The 23,446-nt window shown below is 44.8% G+C and overlaps 1 protein-coding gene across 3 annotated transcripts in view; it reads left to right on the top strand.

Moving 5' to 3' along the window:
• Positions 1-23,446, top strand: part of EP400 (E1A binding protein p400) — a 3,509,270-nt gene that overhangs the window by 384,621 nt on the left and 3,101,203 nt on the right. The window lies entirely within an intron of this gene.

Genomic DNA, 23,446 nt, shown 5'->3' with positions numbered 1-23,446 from the left:
CACCTCCTGGGTGTCTCCACCTTCGACCCCTTATGGAGGTTATTGCTCGAAAGGCTTGGGCTGCTCCTGATTCTGTAGAGCCAGTTCCTAGGAGGCCGTCTAAATTTATTACAGCCCCTTCTGAAAAGCAATTCCTCACGAAAGGTGTCCCTGTTGATGCCATGGTGGTGGCGGCCGCCACTAAGGAGGAACTTGCAGATCCTTCCGTACCAGTCCATCCTCCTAATAAGGATTCTAGGACCATGGATAGGTATGGTAAGCAGATGTTCTCCTCAGCGACCTTTGCCATGTGTTCGCTGAACTATTTGTCACTTCACCAGACTCCAAAGGGACATCCTTAAGGAACTAGGTGAAGTAGTGCAGGATCCTACGGCTGCAGGGGCTCAAGAAAAGATTGCTTCTCAGCTAGGAATCCTTAATTCTATAGCTAACTCCTCCATGCGACTGATCTCGTATGCAGCAGATGGAGCGAGTAGAGCCGCGGGTACAGGAGTGGCTCTAGACGTCAATCCTGGATGCGGCTCTGTAATTTTGCAGATCCCTTTAAGGCGTCCTTCACAAATTCTCCCTTTGATGGGTCAGCATTGTTTGGCCCTCAAGTGAAGGATACATTGACCAGGTGTGAGCAGGACGGCAAGACTCTTTCTGCCGTAGGGTTCCGTTTTCTACCCCTCTAGACCTTACCCCAAAGGTCAGAAGGGCGGAAAAATGTGGTTCCGTAAATCCCAGGGAGTCACGCCGGACGCACGTGGTCAGTTTACCCCTAGAGGCAGAGGGGGTAATAATAACAGACGCCGCTCTAGAGGCAGAGGGGGTCCACAAAACCAGGGAAGCAGAGAGCCTCTCTCTGACAAGCCCTTCCAGCATCCCTGAGATGTTGCCCGACTGTCCATCCTTGGAGGCAGTTGGGGGAAGACTATCGCTGTACCCAGAAGCCTGGCGTTCCCTATCTCAAGACCGATAGGTACAGTCGATTATATCCGAGGGTTACAAAATTCCTTTCGAGGAAAGTCCTTTCTCTCACAAAAATTCCCTTCCAGATGTACCACCCGGTCTAAGGGAAGTTGCAGAGTCAGAAGTATTAAAGCTTCTACAAAAAAGAGCCATTCAGCCAGTTAAAACAGACCATTCAGAGCCCGGAATCTACTCAAGATTCTTTTTGGTCCCCAAAAAGACGGGAGACTGGAGACCAATATTGGATCTCAGCAGACTCAACAAGTCTGTGAGAAAGACAAGATTTCGAATGGTCACACTTCAATCAATTTTGCCCTTCCTAGAAAAGGACAACTGGATGTGCTCAATAGATCTTCCGGACGCGTACTATCACATAAAAATTCACAGACACTCCAGAAGGTTTCTCCGCTTTCGGCTGGGGTCCAGTCATTTTCAATTCAGAGCCCTGCCCTTTGGTCTCACTACAGCCCCCAGAGTGTTCACCAAATGTATGGCAGTGGTCACGGCTCACCTGAGACGTCAAGGATTCCAGGTGTTTCCGTATCTCGGCGACTGGCTCCTTTCAGCCACCACCAGGCATCAACTTCTTCAAGCCAGGGATTACACCCTAAATCTCTGCACTCAATTAGGAATTTCGATCAACTACGAAAAATCCTCCTTATTGCCCTGCCAGTCTATTACTTTCATAGGCGCAAACTTAAACACTGTTCGGATGTCAGCAACCCTCACAGACCAAAGAATCTCAGATATCCAAAGTCACGTGAGGATCATCCTTGCCAGCAAAAAGGTACAAGCCAGAATGGTTCTGAAGGTGTTGGGCCTTGTGGCTGCGGCTATCACCCTTCTTCCCCTGGCCCGCTTCTACATGCGTCTTCTTCAATGGATGTTGTTCACCCAGTGGTCTTACCAACAACTTCCCATGCGTCACCAAATCCTGGTGACGCAAATTTGCAAGAATCATCTATCATGGTGGATTTCTTCTCCCCAGATTCATCAAGGCAGACCCTTTGTATCCCCGGCCCCGGTAGCCACAGTCACTATGGACGCCTCCCTGAACGAGTGGGGGGGTCATTATCAGGGCAGGATGGTTCATGGGACATGGCAATCGTTCGAGTACCACCTGCACATAAATGTCCTAGAGATGAGAGCAGTGCTTTTAACGTTGCAAGCCCTCAACGACTTTCTTCCCTTGGGAACAATTGCAGTTCACACAGACAACATGTCTGTAGTATGGTATATCAACAAACACGGCGGAACCAAGTCCTACCCCTTGTGCCGAGAAGCTCTCAGACTTTGGCAATGGGCGATCTCCTCTCATCGGTTTCTGGTAGCAACGCATATCCCTGGGAAAACCAACATTCTAGCGGACAGATTGAGCAGAGCTATTCTCATGCCTCACGAGTGGTCTCTCAAACAATCTATAGTGGAGGATATTTTTCTAGAATGGGGCCGCCCATGTTGCGATCTTTTTGCTACTCCCCAAAACAGCAAATGCCCAGACTTCTTTTCTCTCTTCCCACTGCCAGGCCATCCCCCCAGAGATGCTCTAACCCAGGATTGGCCCCAGGGACTTCTTTATGCCTTTCCTCCTTTCCCGTTGATTCCACAAGTACTCCAGAAAGCCACCGTTTTGAGAGCCAAAATGATTCTCATTGCTCCCTATTGGCCTCGACAAATTTGTTTTCCGTTCCTCCATCGTCACCTTTTGGTGCAGCCGTGGCATCTGGGCCCAGTGCCAGACCTTCTGATTCACCAATCGGGTCAGCTGCATCGGTCTATTCCTTCTCTCAACCTCACAGCGTGGTTGCTCCACTTCCTTCCTTAGCCAGGCTTCCTATGATCTCTAATCCTGTTAGGGATATCATAGTGGCTTCTCTTAAATCCTCTACTAGAAGGATTTATACCAGCAAGTGGAAATGCTTCTCTTGTTGGGCAAAAGCTAAAAATATAGATCCTTTTACTGCCCCTGTTCAAGCAGTTTTGGATTTCTTAGCGGAAATCTTTCACTCGGGCTCTTCATCTTCCACGGTCAAAGTTCAGTTGGCTGCTATCTCGGACTTTCATGTCGGGTTTGCAGATCACAACATTATGTCCCACAGGCTTTGTAGAGCTTTTCTAAAAGGAATTTTTCTCCTGAAACCTCCAGTCAGGAGTCCTCCTCCTCAATGGGACCTAAATCTAGTGCTGATATCCTTAATTCTTACTCCCTTCGAGCCAGCTGTTTCATGTTCCCTGAAATTTCTTTCATGGAAAACACTCTTCCTTGTTGCTATTTCCTCGGCAAGGAGAGTGTCAGAACTTCATGCTCTCTCTGTTTGTCCCCCTTATTTGGTCTTCCACAAAGACAGGGTATCCTTTAGAACTAATCCAACCTTTTTGCCTAAGGTGGCATCGAAAAATAATTTGAATCAATCTATTGACCTCCCTGTATTTTTCCCTAATTACTCAAACAGATCGGAACAAAAATTACATTATCTTGATGTTCACCGCCAACTCAGATATTATTTGAACAGAACAAAACAATTCAGGAAATCCGATCAGCTCTTTCTTTCTTATGCTGATAACAAGAAAGGCCTTCCTGTCTCCAAAGTGACCTTATCTAGATGGCTTTCTTCCGTCATCTCTGAAATCTATCAGCTTAGGGGAAAACAGCTGTGCTCAAAACCTAAAGCGCATTCAACCAGAAGCTTAGCCACTTCCACAGCTTTTCAGGCTAGACTTCCATTAGACACTATTTGTGCAGCAGCCACTTGGGCCACTCCTCATACCTTTGTTTCTCATTACAAATTGGATTTGGCCTCCAGGGATAGAGCCAGATTTGGCTCTACAGTTCTCAAGAGTCTGTTCCATTGAGCCACCCAGGATAGAGGTGCTAGGGACGCGGTCCCATCAAGCAAGAATGAAGGCGAGATTGACAACTTAACATTGAGAAGTTATGTACCTACCATAACGTTCCATGTTAGTTGTCCTCTCTCGCCTTCTTTCTTGCGACCCTCCCTCCTGCCCCCTGGCCTGGACAGACCTTTTTCTCCCTATATGGAAGAATGCTTCTTAAGACCAGATAGTTCTGGTCTGCCTTAGCCCATCCTTCAGGCTTTTTGCCTTTCTTTCCTTCTGGGAAGTTTTTTATGCTAGGTGTTATTGCCTATAGATAACAAACGAGATCTGGGTACTTACCGCCTTGCATCATGGGATATGGGGCTGCCTCGAGCTGGTAAAAGTGACTCTCGAGCTTAGCACTAACTATTGGGTAGAATCCCAAAGCAGAGGTAAGGGAGGCTGGCAAATCATAAGGAAGCAGGAGCTGATAACATGCCTTGCAAAATAGCTGTGGCAAAACCAGCCCTAGACTTAGAGTAGAGAGGAAGGTGGTAATGCTTAGAGAAAGTATGCACTGAACTCCAAGTAGCTGCCTCCAAAATATCCTTAGTTGCCACCCCCCTTAGAAATGCTGTTGAAGTGGCAGTAGCCCTAGTGGAATGAGGCCTAATCCCAGCTGGAATCTCCTTGCCATGATGGGAATAACAAAATGCAATGCAGAACCCAATCCACCTAGAAATAGTTTGTTTTGACACAGGCTTGCCCTGAACTCAAAGCAAAAGAAACAAACAACTGCTGAGACTGCCTAAAATCCTTAGTCCTGTTTAAATAATAACGCAATTGCCTGTGTACATCTAAAGTGTGCAAAATCTTTTCCCCTTTATTTTGGGGATCTGCATAGAAAGTAGGCAAATGAATAGTTTGGTTTAAAGCCACACTAGAAACCACCTTAGGCATAAAGGAAGGATTAGTACGTAATGATACCCTATCCTTATGAAAAATCAAAAAAGGCTCAACCGCCATAAGGGCCTGTAACTCAGAAACCCTTCTTGCAGAAGTAATGGCCAACAAAAAAGCAGTCTTCCATGACAAGTATTTCAGTTCAGCAGTAGCCGCAGGCTCAAAAGGTTGTAGAGTAAGTTTCTCCAACACAACACTCGGCACTTTGCTAACCCATCAAGCAAGAAAGAAGGCGAGAGAAGACAACTAACATGGAACGTTATGGTAGGTACATAACTTCTTATTTAACCTGTGGGAAACAAATACCTCATAAGGATTTCCACTCTTACTGCCTCCCCTGCCTAGGCCCAGACCACGACGTCTCTGCCTGTTCAGCCTGTGCTTCCTTCAACCGACGAACTCTTAGACGTCGGTTGGAGTTTGCAGAGGAGTTTTTTGGGACTAGTTTTGCTTATAAAATGCCGTCGGAGACTCCGACTTCGCATTTAGTCAAAAAACGGAAGGACAAGGACCGACACACGCGGGCCGCGGTTTCGGCTGAAACCTCAGTCAGGCCTACCGCGAGTGTCTCGGTCTCAGCTGAAACCGAGTCCTTGGTACTTCCTACTACCGAAACCACACTACCGACTACCTCGGCCCTGGAGGCCCCGGCCGAGTCGGTCATTGAATTACCTACTGATACCAGTGCCCAGGAACCTTCCGACACCATTACTTTAGATAAGTCTACTCCTGCACGTGGTGCAGCCAGACCCCCTGCTTCCATGTCCATTAAGGCTTTCTCTAGGGCTAAGGCTGCTAAACTTTCTAAGGCTTTGCCTCCCAGGGTTACCTCACAGAGACCTTCTTCTAGTTCTCAGATTCTTACCCTAGCAGAGGATCTGATTTCATTAATTAGAGGCTCCCAACCTCATCCGGACAGGGGCTCTCAACCACCCCCAGACAAAAGGCACAGGGTTGAGCCCTCTGATCCACAGTCCTCAGATGAGTCCACGGATGGCTCTGCTCTGTCAGACCACCAGGAGGAGGCTTATTCGGCCTACGAGGATTCTGATGCTGAAGAATCTATTCCCTCGGCCTCCCCTCCTGAAAGAGTTTTCATTTGGAGAAACATTACACACTATGAGAGAACACTTTCAATGGCAGGGTCAGGAATTCTCTGATTCCAGAAAGAAATTAAGGACCTTTTTACATTTACCTCAGCACAGGCCCTTAGCTATACCTCCTGTTTTGAATGTAATTGATGATGTTTACTCAGATGCTAGTACTGCCCCTGACTCTCTCCCTCCGGCTCCTGCCAAACCTGATAGGTACTACAGGGTCCCGGACTTGCATTTTCACCTGTACAAGGCCCACTCTGCTGACCCAGAAACTATTTCCCAGGGCCCTAAAGGGGTTGCAGCTGCCACTGCTAAAAATCCTCTACCCTCTGAAAGGGAATCCAGAGCATTAGAGAGATGGGGTAAGAAAGTGTATACTTCTGCAACTCTTTCCATGAGGGCATTAAACTGTCAATTCCATATGGTACAGTATCAAGAGTATTTACTAGATGAATTGCATAAGAAACTGTCCTCTTCTGAACCCCTTGATCGTAAATCCCTTCAGGATCTGGTGCACAACTCTCAGCAGGTTAGTAACCATTTCTTGCAGTGTGGTTATGATGCATTGGAAGCTTCATGTAGATCAGCTATGACAGGTGCAGTTATACGTAGGCATGCCTGGCTGAAGGAACAATCGCTGCCAGACCCTGTTAAAGCTAAGCTTTTGGATGCTCCTATGGAAAAGCAAAAATTATTTGGTTCCACGGCTCAAGAGGTTTTAAAGAAATTTGAAGAAAAGGCAAAATCTGTGCAAACAGTTAAGGACTTTCTGCAAGTCCAACCACCGTGATTCAGCAGAAATTGGCCTACTAAGAATTGGTCCTTTCAGGACTCAGACAGATCTCAGAGGCAGGAATAGACATGCCAGAGGTAGAGGAAAAGCTAGAGGCTCCTACAGAGGCCGTCAGTGGCAGCCTCCCAACCAGAGAGGTAGTGCAGGAACTACAACTGCTACACCAGGACAGACTCAATGACTTTATTTTGACTCCGCCGACCAGGGCTCAATTGGAAGCACCTTTGGGCGGAAAACTTTCTTTATTCTCAAAAAATTTGCACAGCATTACAGGGGCCACATGGACACTACAAATAATAGACAAAGGATACAGGTTCCATTTCCACTCTTGCCAAAAAGAAAAGGCATGCCAAACCTGCCACCAAATCAGAGGGCAGAGGCTTTGAAGCAAATCACCAACTTAATACAAATGAAAGCCATAGAAAAGGTACCTCTTTCAGAACAAGGCCAGGGATTTTACTCAAGATTATTCCTTGTTCCAAGAAAAGAAAATCAATGGAGGCCTATTCTCGACTTGTCCGCACTGAATACGTACCTCATTGTGCCAAAATTCAAAATGCTGACTCTACAGCAACTCCTTCCCATGCTGGGCAAGGGGTCTTGGCTGGTGACTCTAGACCTCAAGGAGGCATACCTGCATGTCCCAATTCGACAAAGCTGCAGAAGACACCTCAGATTTCTTGCAGGGTCAGAGCATTATCAATTCTCAGCATTGCCCTTTGGCTTATCTACTGCGCCCAGAGTATTCACGAAATGCCTGGCATCAGTAATTGCACACTGCAGACTTCAGGGGATTCAAATCTACCCGTATCTGGACGACTGCCTAATACAAGCGGACAGCAAGCAAACTTTGTTAAAGGACTTGGACTATGCCATTCACCTGTTACAGGCCTTGGGATATACAGTCAACATCCACAAATCAAGACTGGTTCCATCCCAAAGAATAACTTTTCTGAGTGCGGATCTAGACACAAACACCCAGATGGCTTTTCTCACAGAAGAAAAACAAGAACAGCTTCCAGTTTACTTTCAGAATCTCACAAGACAATCTCAGATGACTGCAAGGAAAATCCTGCAGGCCCTGGGTTACATGGCATCTTGCATTCTTCTGATTCCACAAGCAAGGCTTCATATGAGGAAATTACAATAGTACCTAAGAAGTTTATGGACTCAGCACAGTCGCAGCTTAGAAGCTCTGATCCCACTCATTCCTTGCCTTCAAAAGGAATTCCAGCGGTGGGCTCAAGCCTGCCAGTTGAACAGCGGGCTGCCCTTCAGCAAGCCAAGAGCCAACCAGACCATCACCACGGACGCTTCAGACCAAGGCTGGGGAGCGCACATGGAGGACAGATGTGTACAAGGGCTATGGTCACAAAGAGAGCTGCACATGCACATAAACCAAAAGGAATTGCTGGCAGTGATACACGCAATCGAGGCCTTCAAACCTTTCCTTCAGCAAGGCCACCTGCTCATAAGGACAGACAACACCACAGTTATGTGGTACATAAGCAAGGAGGCACCCATTCCTACCCTCTTTGCAGACTGACAATGAACCTATGGGAACTGGCATTGAAACTCAACATACAGCTACAGTCCCAATTCGTGCCAGGGAAAGACAATACACTGGCAGACAGCTTAAGGAGAACTACCATGGATGCACACGAATGGATGCTGCACCCAGACATCTTCTTACAAATCACACAATCATGGGGAAGGCCAGAAATAGACCTGTTTGCTTCCCCCCTAAATCATCAACTGAAGAAATTCTGCTCCAGGACATACCACCCACAAGCTTGGAAAGTGGACGCTCTCTCTCTTTCAGCTGGAAAGCTCTAACAGTGTATGCTTTCCCACCTCTTCCACTAATGACCAAGGTCCTACTGAAGATCAGGGCAGAGCAGCCCAGAGTAATCCTGATAGCCCCAAACTGGCCAAGGCAGCACTGGTACCCACTGTTAAAGAGCTTGTCACAGACGAAACCATGGCCTCTCCCCTTATGGCCACTCCTACTGACGCAACACAATTTCAGGACTCTACACTCCAACCTGAAAACCTTGCAGCTAACTGCCTGGAGAATACCATGACTCCTCCTCAGGATAACTTATCCCAGAGAGTGAAGGACATTATTATGGAAGCTCGCCGGCCTTCCACAAGGAAGGCATACACAGCAAAATGGAAAAGATTTCACACCTGGAACACAGCAAAGGGCCTAGATGTGACTGTAATGAATATGGCATATATACTGGAATATTTGGCAGAATTGTCCCACAGTGGCCTGTCCTACTCTTCCATCAAGATACATGCCTCAGCAATCTCAGCAGAATACAGTCTAAATCCACCTGTCTTCTCTCACCCTCTACTAAGACGGTTTCTAAGAGGAATCAAAAACATTAATCCTCCAAGGAAACCACCTCTACCTACTTGGGACCTGAATTTCGTGCTGGAAAAACTAACACTTCCTCCCTTCGAACCAGCAGCATCGGCAGATGTACAGTTTTTGTCTTGGAAAACTGCCTTCCTTCTGGCCATAACCTCAGCAAGAAGAGTATCTGAGCTACAAGCTTTAATGGCGGTGCAGCCATTCCTTATCTTTCATCAGGACAGAGTTTCTTTGAGGACCAATCCTACATTCATGCCAAAGGTGGTATCCAGGGTATCTTTGAACCAAGCTATTCACTTGCCTACATTCTTCCCACAGCCACAAAATAAAGGGAAGAGACTTCTGCACACCCTGGACGTACACAGACAACTACGCTACTACTTGGACAGAACTAAAAGTTACAGAAAGACTGACCAGTTGTTTGTAGCATATGCTGCTGGGGTACAAGGAAAAGCAATTTCCAAACAAACAGTTTCAAAATGGATAGGAAATTGCATTCGTTTTTGTTACTCCTTTCATGGAAAGACTGTGCCAGCTAACATTAGACCTCATTCCACGAGAGCCACAGCCACCACCACAGCCTTCCTAAGAGGGGTGGCTACCAAAGACATTTTAGAAGCTGCTACATGGAGCTCCGTGCATACATTTGCCAAGCATTACAATTTGCCTTTATACTCCAGATCCAGAGCAGGGTTTGTTACGGCAGTCCTGCAGGGTATCTTAACTACACCATCCTTCATTTAGTACCTCCACCCCCAGTTTGGCTATGGTATTCTACCCATATGTGATGACTGCAGATGCATCTTTGAAGGACATAGTACAGTTTTGTACCTACCATAAATGTAGCTGTCCGATAGGTATGCATCTGCAGTCAGGTTTACCCTCCCTCCTACCCCTCTGTGGTATTTCTAGGGTGCTTACCCCTCTTTTAGCTAGCTGGGGGAATCTATTATGGTGTATTTGTTTGTATATACATGTATATATATATATTTTTGCAAATGTTTGGAATTTTATTGCATTTATCCAAATTTAGCCTTCCTAGAGGGCACCTGGCATCTGGGGCAAGAAAAACTGAGGAAGATGGTGTCGGCTGATGCTTTTATACCCCAGGCGCTCTGACGTCGGGGAAAGTGTGACATCAGCTGAGGCCAGACCCAGACTTTGGAATCCGGCCGACCGAAGGGCTGCCTGAGGCAGGACAACCCATATGTGATGACTGCAGATGCATACCTATCGGACATCTACATTTATGGTAGGTACAAAACTGTACTTTTCTGCTACTTGCACCATGGTAAACCGGTGCCCAAGGGAATCTGGTCACATTCCACCAGGGCTGCCTCTACCTCAGCAGCTTTTCTCAGAGGAGTTCCAACCAAAGACATTCTAGAAGCTGCTACTTGGAGCTCTGTCCATACCTTCACAAAGCATTATCATTTGCCTCTTTTCTCAAAATCCAGGGCAGGCTTTGCCACTGCAGTTCTGCAGGGCCTTATAGCTGCTTCTAATGCTATTTAGTTCCATCCTCCCATCCATAGCTATGAGATTCTACCCAAATGTAATGACTGCAGCAGTGAAACACGAAGAACATAGTACAGTTGTGTACACTTACCATAAATGTAGATGTTCGAGTGTATTCACTGTTGCAGTCTGGGTTACCCACCGCCATCCCCCTTTTCTATAACTTCTCTTTCCTTCACTATATTCTAAAGCCTTTGTGGTGTATTTGCTTTAGATGAAGGTAAAGTTTATATTGCTAAAACTGCATTTATATATATTGCTGTATATTTATATAATATATATATATATATCTATATCTATATCTATATATATATATATATATATATATATATATAATTTGCTCCCCATTTGGGGGGCACCTGACATCTGGGGCATGAAAAACTGAATAAAATGGCGTCGGCTGCATGTTTTATACCCCTGACGATCTGACGTCATGGAAGAGGAGACAGCAACCGACGCAAGACCCAAGACTTTGTTATTCAGGCTGACTGAGGGCAACCTGTCAGCAGATTACCCAAATGTAATGACTGCAACAAGTGAATACACTCGAACATCTACATTTATGGTAAGTGTACACAACTGTACTTTCTCTCTCTCTCGCTCTCTGTCTCTCTCTCTCTCCTATCTATGGCTGTTACTAACCCCTTCTGGGTTATTTGTATTTACGTTTTACTGGTGGTGTTTTCCCCACCATAATCTAGCTATCTATTTGGGGGGCTCCTGACATTTGGGGCAAGAAAAACTGATGTAATGGCTTCGGTTGCCTGTTTTTGTACTCTTGACGACCTGACGTCAGTCCTGGAGTGACAGCATCCGATGCAGAAATACTAAGTCTCTGGTATTCAGGCCGACTGAAGGCTACCTGCAGGCAGATAACCAAAGTGTGATGACTGCAACAGTGAATACACTCAAAGATCTACATTTATGGTAAGTGTACACAACTGTACTTTGCTTCCACAGACTTGACCACAAGTTTGTGATTTTTATTAATGACCCACTGCAGGATCTGTGCTCGGTAGTGCATTTTAAATGTTTTGATGATGCCTTAGTCGAGGTTGAATTTTTGAGGTCGTGTTTGGAGGCAGAAATTTTAGTGTCTTGTTTGTGAGATGATGATACATGCAGGTGGCCAGGACAGTTGTCTACTGTCAGTAGCGCAGACCGTTTCTTCTTAATTTTTCAGTTGATAACGCCTTACCCACTCCTTAAATAGGGCACCAGTCATCCATGTGCATTTGTTTAATCTCCAAGTGATGGAAGGTCTTTGGGCTTCAGGTTCTTGAATGAGTGTGGCTTTGCCAATTTACCATTCACCAAGGGCTTTAGTTTCTCTCCGGTTGAGCTAGCGCAAAGCAGAACTATGAAACGTTCTTTGGAAAGTTTTCCGCTCTTATGGTTGTCACCCTTCATGATGAAGCTCCTGTCAGGCATCTCCTTGAAAAAGACTCGCTTGTCAGCGTTAAAGATGCCATCATCTTTGAAGCCTCTGGCAAAGATCGGGAACTTTTAGATGAACTCTTCCACAACTTCGACTGGAACTTCATTGGATTCACCACACACGACTTTCTGGGAGATCATGTGTCGCAGTTTAAATTTCTCGAGCCAGCCATTTGATGTTTGGAAATCTGCCAGCCCGAATTCTTGTGTGAATATTTTAGCATTTTCTTGGATCATTGGCCTGGAGATTTGGGCATTAACTGCCCTCATTTGTTTGCTCCAGCTTAATGTGGCTTTATTGACTTCATTAAGGGAAGTTTTCCTACTTTTTACCGGTAGGTCTCTGCTTTCCTTACCATATCTGTCCAAGTACTCATGTTTTTGGATGTTGCTAACTGTGGTGTGTTAACACCAAAATATTCCACCGTCTTTCTTTGACTGCTGCTTTCCAGAAAATGTAGAACATCAACCTTTTCCTTCAATGTCAGCTCTTTGAATTCTTTCCTTTGGGCCATCATGTCTCGATTAACTGTAAAATTTTTCAGTAATTGTAGGACATACCTACAATTCAGACCAGATGTCCTTCAAGGATGCATCTGCAGTCCTTACAAATGGGTTGTCCTGTCGTCAGGCAGCCCTTCGGTCGGCCGGATTCCAAAGTCTGGGTCTGGCCTCGGCTGGTGTCGCACTTCACCCGACGTCATAGCTGCAGTTCTTCGGGTATAAAGGCATCAGCCGACGCCATTTTCCTCAGTCTTTCTTGCCACGTGGCGCCCGAAGCAGAAGCTGTTCGCAAGTGCCGGTCGGTCAGATCCAGAGATTACTACTACCGAATACTACTTCGAAGACTTCTAAAAAGCTAAGTACCCCGTTGGGGACTCTTTCTTGCCTCAGCCGATGTCAGAAAAAGTGAATAACTGTTTAACTTGTGGGAAACAAATACCTCATAAAGATTTCCACTCTTACTGCTTACCTTGTTTAGGCCCAGACCACGACGTAGCAGCTTGTCTAGCCTGTGCTTCTTTCAACCGACGGACGCTTAGACGCCGGTCGGAGTTTGCTGAACAGTTTTTCGGCTCAGATTTTGCGTACATAATGCCGCCGGATCCTCCGACTTCTCAAGTTGTTAAGCGCAAAGAAAAGGACCGACACTCGCGGTCCGCGGTTTCGGCCGAAACCACGGTTAAGCAAACCGCGAGTGTCTCGGTTTCGGCGAAACCGAGCAAACGGTTCTATCTTCAGCCGAATCCATGACTACTACCGAGGCCCCTTCTACCCTGGTTGAATCGGCCTCTGAAGTTCTACCTGCTACTGTGGTTTCACAAGAATTATCGGACACCATCCCCTTGGATGTTTCTACCCCTGCACGTGGTGCTGCTAGGCCGCCTGCAGCCATGTCTATTAAGGCCTTTGCCAGGGCTAAAGCAGCCAAAACTTCTAAGTCTGTACCTGTTAAGCTCCCCTCTCACAGGCCCAGTTCCAGTTCCCAAATGCTTACTCTGGCAGAGGATCTCATCTCTTTAATAAGGGGATCCCAATCTCACCCAGACAGGGCCTCTCAACCTCCAGAAAAGAGACCTAGAGCAGAGCCCCCTGAGCCAGTGTCTTCAGATGATTCTTCTGATGATGCAGACAATACAGACCGTCCAGAGGCTCCTTTTTCTACTTATGAAGATTCCGATGCTGAGGAATCGATTCCTTCTGCCTCTCCACCAGAAGAATTTTCCTTTGGGGAAACTTTACATGCCATGAGAGAGCAATTCCAATGGCAGGGACAAGATTTCTCAGATTCAAGGAAAAGGCTTAGGACCTTTTTGCATTTACCACAACATAGGCCTTTAGCTATACCTCCAGTTCTTTCTGTTGTGGATGATGCATTTAATGATGCTTGCACTGCTCCTGATACTTTACCTCCAGCCCCTGCTAAGCCCGATAGGTTCTACAGGGTCCCGGACACTCATCACCATTTATACAAGGCTCCTTTTGCAGATCCAGAGACTATCTCCCAGGGGCCTAAGGCAGTAGCTTCGACCTCAGTTAAAAACCCTCTCCCTTCTGAAAGGGAATCCAGGTCCTTAGAGAGATGGGGCAAAAAAGTATACACCTCTGCTACTCTCTCAGCAAGGGCATTGAACTGTCAGTTCCATATGATCCAATACCAGGAGTTTATGCTTGATCAGTTAACTAAGAAACTGTCCTCTGATGATTCTTTAGATAAGAAATATGTTCTAGAAATGGTGCATAACATTCAGCAGGTTAGTAACCATTCCTTAAAATGTGGCTATGATGCACTGGAGGCTTCCTTTAGATCAGCCATGACTGGCACAGTTATAAGAAGGCATGCATGGTTGAAAGAACAGGTCTTGCCGGATCATGTTAAAGCAAAACTATTAGATGCTCCTATGGATAAGGTCAGTTTATTTGGTTCTCCTGCTCAACAGGTACTGAAGAAAATGGAAGAGAAGGCAAAATCTGTACAAACAGTGAAAGATTTCTTACAGGTTCAGCCTCCAAGGTTTAGCAGGAACTGGCCTTCCAAAAATTGGTCCTTTCCAGACTCCTCTAAAACTCAGAGAGGCAGGAATAGGCGTTCAAGAGGCAGAAATCAATCCAGAGGAGGTGCCTACAGGGGCGCCAATGGCAAGGTAACAACCAACGAGGCACAGACACAACTACTACCACTGCAACAGGACAATCACAGTGACTTGGCTCTGGCACCGCCTACCAGGGAACAAATAGCAGCACCCTTAGGCGGAAAGTTAGCCTTATTTTCAAAAACTGGCACTATATCACAAGAGACAAGTGGATTTTGCAAACTATAGACCAAGGCTACAGGTTTCATTTCCACACTTTACCAGGAAAAAGAGGAATGCCAAACCTACCACCAAATCAAAAGTCAGAAGCTCTAAAACAAATAGCTCAATTAGCAAAGATGAGAGCTGTGGAAAGGGTACCATCTATGGAACAAGGCAAGGGATTTTACTCCAGACTATTCCTGGTACCAAGAAAAGAGAAAAATTGGAGGCCTATTCTCGACCTGTCCGCTTTAAACACATTCATCATTGTTCCAAAATTCAAAATGCTGACCCTACAGCAACTTCTTCCCATGCTGGGCAAGGAGTATTGGCTGGTAACTCTAGATCTCAAGGAGGCATACCTGCACGTCCCCATACGACCAAATTGCAGAAGATACCTCAGATTTCTTGCAGGATCAGAGCATTATCAATTCTCAGCATTGCCCTTTGGCTTATCTACTGCGCCCAGAGTGTTCACGAAATGCCTGGCATCAGTAATCGCTCACTGCAGGCTTCAGGGAATCCAAATATATCCATACCTGGACGACTGCCTGATACAAGCGGACAACAAAAACAAGCTAACAGAAGACTTACAAAGAGTCATTTGCTTACTACAAGCCCTGGGAAACACAGTCAATATAAAAAAGTCAAGACTGATACCATCCCAAAGAATAACCTTCTTAGGTGCAGAATTGGACACAGTAAAACAGATGGCATTCCTAACTGCAGAAAAACAAGAACAACTTCCTCTCTAATTCTTGGCATTAACAAAGCAGAACAAACTAACAGCAAGGAAAGTACTGCAGGCCTTGGGCTTCATGGCATCCTGCATAATCCTGGTCCCCCATGCCAGACTGCATATGAGAAAGCTACAGTGGTACCTAAAGAATTTATGGTCTCAACACAGGCACAGCTTAGAAACCGAAATACCACTAATTCCATGCCTGAAACGAGAGTTCCTATGGTGGGCTCAGGCATGCCAGTCAAACCCAGGTTTGCCCTTCCACAGCATTCAACCAAGCCAAACCATCACAACGGACGCCTCAGACCTCGGTTGGGGGGCCCACATGCTGGACAAGTGCATACAAGGCTTATGGACTCCAGATCAGCTGAACCTGCACATAAATCAAAAAGAAATGCTGGCAGTAAAACTAGCAATCCAGAATTTCAGACCATTCCTCCAAGAAGGCCAGTTGATGATAAGGACAGACAACACCACAGTCATGTGGTACATCAACAAACAAGGAGGCACTCATTCATACCCTCTATGCCGGATGGCAATGGACCTATGGAATATAGCTCTGAGTTACAACATTCAGTTACAAGCAATTTTTGTACCGGGAAAAGAAAACACCCTAGCAGACATATTAAGCAGAACTACCTCGGATGCTCACGAATGGATGCTACACCCGGACATCTTCAAGGTCATCACAAAGAAATGGGGAATGCCACAAATAGACCTATTCGCATCCCCACTCAATCACCAACTCAAGAAATTCTGCACAAGGACGTACCACCCACTTGCTTGGAAGGTGGACTCTCTATCCTTCAGTTGGAAAGGCCTGACAGCATATGCATTCCCACCTCTTCCTTTGATGCACAAGGTGCTATTGAAAATCAAAGAGGAACGTCCAAGGATCATTCTGATAGCTCCAGATTGGCCAAGGCAACATTGGTACCCATTACTGAGGAGCATGTCTCGGGGGAAAATGTGGACACTACCCCTGATTCCTTTGATGTTAACTCAGAGCGACTACAACATCCTGCATCCAAACCTGAAAACTCTGCAACTCACTGCCTGGAACATTACATAAGAGCAACTAACCCAGATTTATCCCAAAGGGTTAAAGACATTATCCTTGAGGCCCCCAGACCCTCAACCAGAAGGAACTATGCAGGAAAATGGAAAAGGTTTCTCATTTGGAGTACCGAGAGGGGCAAAAATGTGTCAAAGGTAGACATTGCCAACATCCTGGAGTATTTGGCAGAGCTTTACCATACAGGCCTGTCCTATTCCTCCATCAAGATACATGCATCCGCTATTTCTGCAGAATACAGCTTCGATCCCCCTGTATTTTCGCATCCTCTACTCAGGCAGTTTCTGAGAGGAATTAAGAATGTAAAACCTCCTAGGAAACCACCATTACCAGCATGGGACTTGAACTTTGTGCTAGAAAAATTGACACTCCCTCCTTTCGAACCAGCAGCAACAGCAGATCTTCATCACCTATCCTGGAAAACTGCTTTCCTGCTGGCAGTTACCTCAGCAAGAAGGGTTTCTGAGCTACAGGCTTTAATGGCAGTACAACCCTTCCTAATCTTCCATCAAGATAGAGTGTCCATGAGAACTAATCCTACATTTATGCCTAAGGTGGTATCCAGAGTGTCTTTAAACCAGGCAATCCACCTACCTACCTTCTTCCTCAATCCACAGAACAGGGGGGAAAGACTGCTGCATACTTTGGATGTACATAGACAGTTGCGCTACTACCTGGACAGAACCAAGGGCAATAGAAAAACTGACCAGCTTCTGGTAGCATATGCAACAGGAAGGAAGGAAAAGCAATTTCAAACAGACAATCTCCAAGTGGATAGGAAATTGCATTAGATTCTGTTACTCCTACCATGGAAAACAAATTCCACAGAACATAAGGCCTCATTCTACAAGGGCTACAGCCACTACCACAGCTTTCTTACGAGGGGTGGCTACCAAGGACATTATAGAGGCTGCTACTTGGACCTCCGTGCATACATTTGCCAAGCATTATAACTTACCTTTATACTCTAGATCCCGAGCAGGGTTTGCCACTGCAGTTTTGCAAGGGATCCTAACTACACCATAATTTCTTCTTCCTCCTCCCCTAGTTTGGCTGTGGTATTCTACCCATTTGTAAGGACTGCAGATGCATCCTTGAAGGACATAGTACAGTTTTGTACCTACCATAAATGTAGATGTCCGAACAGGATTGCATCTGCAGTCAGGATTACCCACCCTCCTTCCCTCTGTGGTATTCCTAGGGTATTTGCCCACCTAATAGCTAGCTGGGGGGGATCTCTTATGGTGTATTTGTTTGTATATATGTACATACATGATTATTTTTTGTGTTTGCCTTCTACTATTTGGAAACATTGGCATTTATCCAAAATTTAGCTATCCAAGAGGGCAACTGGCATCTGGGGCAAGAAACACTGAGGAAAATGGCGTCGGCTGATGCCTTTATACCCGAAGAACTGCAGCTATGACGTCGGGTGAAGTGCGACACCAGCCGAGGCCAGACCCAGACTTTGGAATCCGGCCGACCGAAGGGCTGCCTGACGACAGGACAACCCATTTGTAAGGACTGCAGATGCCTCCCTGTTCTCCCATCATAACATCAACCTTATGCCTAACCTGACCCCTCCCACACCTTTCTTAAACCTATTGCATAACCCCCCTAATAATTTTCCCAGTCATACTATACCTCCTAACGACTATACTTCCCCACCCATTTTAAGTAGGGCCTTATAGTGCTCCATCCCCTAAACTATCACTGTCCTGCTCATATTCATTCTATCAGACTGCACTCAACCAACATCATGTCCATCACTACTGTCAGTTTGGCCTCATTTCTCTCAATTACACTGTCTCTCCTAACATAATCACAACTTTCCAGACACCCAACATACATCCTGTACCAACCTGTACATACATACCTCCATACCAATCTGTACAACGACCATACACAACTCTTCACCAGTTGCTTCCTATGCTAGGCAAGGATGCCTGGTTGGCAACACTGGATTTAAAGTAAGCCTACCTGCACATCCCAATCAGGGAATCTTGTAGAAGATACCTACGCTTCAAAGCAGGCTACATGCACTATCAGTTCTCTGCACTGCCCTTTGGCTTTTCTACTGCACCCAGGGTATTCACAAAGTGCCTGCAGGCAAAGAAATATTCAAATTTACCCATACCTGGACGATTGTCTATTTCAGGCAGAAAGCCAGGACATACTTCTGAATCATCTGGCATTTGTACAAAAGGTGTTAACTTGTTTGGGGTACACCATAAATGAAAAGAAATCACATCTGGTACCCTGTCAACAAATTATATTCCTGGGAGCAAGCTTAAACACAACTTTCCAGATGGCTTTCCTCATACTAGAGAAACAAATTTGTTTGACAACTTACTTCAAACTAGTGGCCACAAAAACTCTGCTGTCTGCAAGGCAAATACTGCAAGCCCTGGGGTTCATGGCCTTTTGCTTTCTACTAATTCCATATGCAAGACTGCATATGAGGAAACTACAATGGTATCTAAAAAGCTTATGGTGTCAACATTCTCAGGATCTAGAAGCAGTGATTCCTATCATACCTTGCCTACGGTTAGAATTCCTTTGGTGGGCAGAGGCCTGCCACCAAAACAAGGGACTATCATTCACTCTACCCCCTGCCGCCCAAACCCTAACAACAGATGCATCAGACTATGCGTGGGGGGCTCACCTGGCAGGGAAGTGCATTCAGAGCAAATGGAACCCAAATCAAATGCACCTGCATATCGATCAAAAAGAAATGTTAGCTGTACAGAATGCTCTGACAGCCTTCAAGGACCATATTCTTCCAGGACAATTATTGGTAAAGATGGGCAACACCACTGTTATGTGGTACATAAGCAAACAGGGGGGAACTTACTCATACCCTCTCTGCAGACTAGTCATGGCTTTGTGGAACACAGCCTTGAGCTACCAAGTGCATCTACAGTTCCTGCCAGGAAAGCTAAATACACTGACAGACGACCTAAGCAGAAATCTCATGGACCCACACTAGTGGAAACTGGAGGTAAAGATATTCAACATTCTGAGAAACAAATGGGGGAGCCAAGAGATGGACCTGTTTGCCTTCCCCCAGAACTACCAGTTGGACAAATACTGCACAAGGACTTCCCACAAACAAGCTTGGAAAGTGGATGCCCTGTCCTTCACCTGGAAAAACCTGTCAATTTATGCCTTTCCCCCTCTGCCTCTCCTCTCCAAGGTGCTACTAAAGATCAAATAGGACAAACCAAGGACAATACTGATTGCACCAGACTGGCCACTCCAACACTGGTACCCCCTTTTGCACACGGTCACTGCTGCCACATTGGCACCTACCTCAGACCCCTGCTCTGCTGTCTCAGCAGGAGGGCCAGATTCTGCACCCACAGCTTCAAACCCTGAACCTGGCAGCCTGGCTAACTACCTGATCTCTCCGTTACCATCCCTCAGTAAGCAAGTGTTGGATGTCATTCTGGAGGCAAGGAGGCCTAGTACTAGAAAATCCTATGTGGAAAAATGAAAAAGATTCTGTTCCTGGAGCCAAACTCAGGGGATGGGCACAGCAGCACCCAAGTTACCTCAGATTCTTCAGTACATAACTGTAATGCTTCAAAAGGGCCTTTCCTTTTCCTCCATGAAAATTCATGCCTCAGCCATTTCAGCTTATTACAGTACAGAACAACCCCTCTTCTCTCATCCACTTGTGAAGCAATTCCTCAGAGGGGCCAAAAACTTAAGACCACCCAGGAGAGCCCCTACTCCAGCCTGGGACCTTAACTTTGTATTGGAAAACCTTACTCTACCTCCCTTAAAGCCAGCTGCAAATGCAGAGTTCAAATTCCTTTCTTAGAAAACAGCCTTCCTTCTAGCCATCACTTCTGCAAGAAGGGTGTCTGAATTACAGGCCCTCATGGCCATGGAGCCTTTCATCATCTTTCATGCAGACAGGGTGTCCTTCAGGACCAATCCCTCCTTCATGCCCAAGGTGGTATCCAGTGTGGCCCTTAATCAGTGCATTCATTTGCCAGCCTTCTTTTCTAATCCACAGAACAAAGGGTAATGAATACTGCACTCCTTGGATGTGCACAGACAACTTAGATTTTACTTGGACAGAACTAAACCTCTCAGGCAATCTAAACAGCTGCTGGTTGCTTTTGCTGCAGAGGCAGAGGGGAAGGCCATTTCAAAGCAAACCATTTCTAAGTGGATAGGCCATTGCATTCATTTCTGCTATAAGCACCTTGGAAAATCTACCCCAAAGGGGATAAGACCACATTCAACCAGGGCTGCATCTACCTCTACAGCCTTTCTCAGAGGTGTCCCTACCAGGGACATCCTAGAAGCTTCTACCTGGAGTTCTGTACATACCTTCACCAAGCATTACCACTTGTCAATTTTTTTCTAAATCCCAGAGCTGGCTTTGCCGCTGCAGTCTTGCAGGGCCTTATAGCTGGTCCTAATGCTATCTTATTACCTCCTCCCATCCTTAGCTTTGGGAATCTACCCAAATGTGATGACTGCAGCAGTGAAACACGAAGAACCTAGTACAGTGGTGTACACTTACCATAAATATAGATGTTAGAGTGTATTCACTGTTGCAGTTCTGGTTACCTTCCCTCCAGCCCTCTGACGTCTATTGACTATTCCTGTATTCTTGTTTACTATGTTTAAAGCTTTTTGGTGTATTTGCTTTTTTGTTGGAGGTGTAACCATGTATATAATTGCTTCCCATTATGGGGGCACCTGACATCTGGGGCAAGAAAAACTGATGTAATGGTGTCAGCTGTATGCTTTATAACCCTGACTACCTAACGTCATGGAAGATGAGATGGCAACCAATGCAGGACCCAAGGCTTTGATAAGCAGGCCGACTGAGGACTACTGCAAGCAGATAACCCAAATGTAATGACTGCAACAGTGAATACACTCTAACATCTACATTTATGTATTATATTTATTTATTTATTTATCACTTAAGCTGGCATTATTTCCCAGTCACATCCTAAAAAGAGACACTTGACGCCTACAGTTCTTACCTGGTTATCAAATTAAAAATAAAATGCATAATTGCAAGGAATCTTTACAGTAAAATGGAGCATGTCAGCAAAAATGTATGTATTTTATAATCACTGCACTAGTCAGCCTTACTACTAGGCTAGATTGGTGATATAATTTTAGGAGCAGAAACAAGTAGCTGCAACATTGTTAGCTATATTTTTCTCTTGTGTACATCAGGAGTTTTATTTTCTGGTTTTGCAGTAATATCCTTCTCATATCTGTGAGGATGTGAAAGTATTAATGTATATCATACAGCAAAAAGAAATTTGAAATGCTTTGTTCCCTTTGTTTACCTAAGCTTCCTGTTCTATGCCAAGAATTGCTTACTTAAGAGTAGCATTAAAGGTATTTAAATGACTGGTAATGTACTTGCAAACCTGTACTTCACTGGATAAACATTAGTAGCTGACATTTGTATCTAAAAAGTATTTCAGCAGCAGCATATAGTTGAGTAGCCTCAACAAAAATATTAATTCCTTGCATACAATGGTTAAAAGTTGCTGGTTAACCTTTCTGGTCCTTCATTGCACATATTCAAATGTATACGTTTCCAGGATGGTGTTGCCCTTCTCAGTTAATTTATCCACATTGTTCTTCAATTTCTCAGACTTTACATCATCATTCTAAAATGTTCCTTTCCTTTGTCCTTTGTCTTTTTCTCCTTTTCATCCTGACTTAGATTAATTCTAATTTTCAGTTGTAAATAAATTAATCCGATATACTTTATTTAGGGAGTGCGATCTGTATTTTATTTTTTTCTTAATGTAGATGTGTAGTGAGTGTACTTCTGTAATACGTAACCTATGTAGACTGTGTGTAAGGAGATGCAGTCTGTATGTATGTTCATCTTCAGCTCTTGTACTCTTCATTTTAATTAATTTCACACTGCTTTTGGATGGTGCAGTGGTAGCGTTGTCGCCTCACAGCAAGGTTCTCCAGTGCCGGAGTGCCCTCTGTGTGGAGTCTGCATGACCTCCCGGCGTTCGTGTGGGTTTCCTCTGGGTACTCCGGTTTCCACTCATATTACAAAGACACATCTGGAGTGTTTTTCCCAGGCCTCCACTGAAAATTGGCTTTGTTCCAAGTTGGACTTTCTTGGTAAACAAATGTTAGGTAATTTTTAAACAGTGTCTGTGTACATTGTCTTCCTTATTGGTTTTTTCAAATATTTTTATTAAAGTTTGGAATTCCAAATAAGAATATAAAACATTAGAAATATATAATATTATATAACTATACATAAAAAAGAATATTACAAAACTATTTACAAAGGTGTCTACTTTATAACAAGAATGCTAAGAGAAATAGAGTACAATCTTTAATTATGTAATTATTGACAACTGTTAGCAATTCTTTTCATCCAAGTGTTGTATGTTGAGGTGGCTCTGGTTGTTCTTGTCTTAATTGTAATAACTTCCGATTGACATACTTCAGTTGCAGTGATTATAAATACTTTTATAGTTGGAGTAGATTAATTTTTCTAGTTCTTGGTAATAACCTCTCTTGCTGTTAAGATACTCCATAAAAGACAATATTTTATTATTTTGACACAGTCTGGAATTGGTATATCAAGTAAAACTGGAGATTTAGTTAAAGAAAATGTATCACTGAATATATCTTGTAAAAAGTTGTATTATCCCAGTATTGTTTAAATACAACACAATCAGAAAAACATATGCTGTCAGTCATCTTTGACAGTTAACTTACGTCTCCAACATCCTAGTTTTTTTTAACATTATTTCAACTCTACATGGTGTAATTCTGTGCATGAACCTCCAAGACAATAATATCCATTTTTGTAAGGATGTAGTTTTGTTTTGGTAATGGCATTAATTTTTATC

Source organism: Protopterus annectens, chromosome 1.part0 (assembly GCF_019279795.1).
Source record: "Protopterus annectens isolate FY-2018-M chromosome 1.part0, PAN1.0, whole genome shotgun sequence".
Lineage (NCBI taxonomy): Eukaryota > Metazoa > Chordata > Ceratodontiformes > Protopteridae > Protopterus > Protopterus annectens.
Note: the sequence above shows the minus strand (reverse complement) of the source record. Positions and strands in the feature narration are given on the sequence as shown.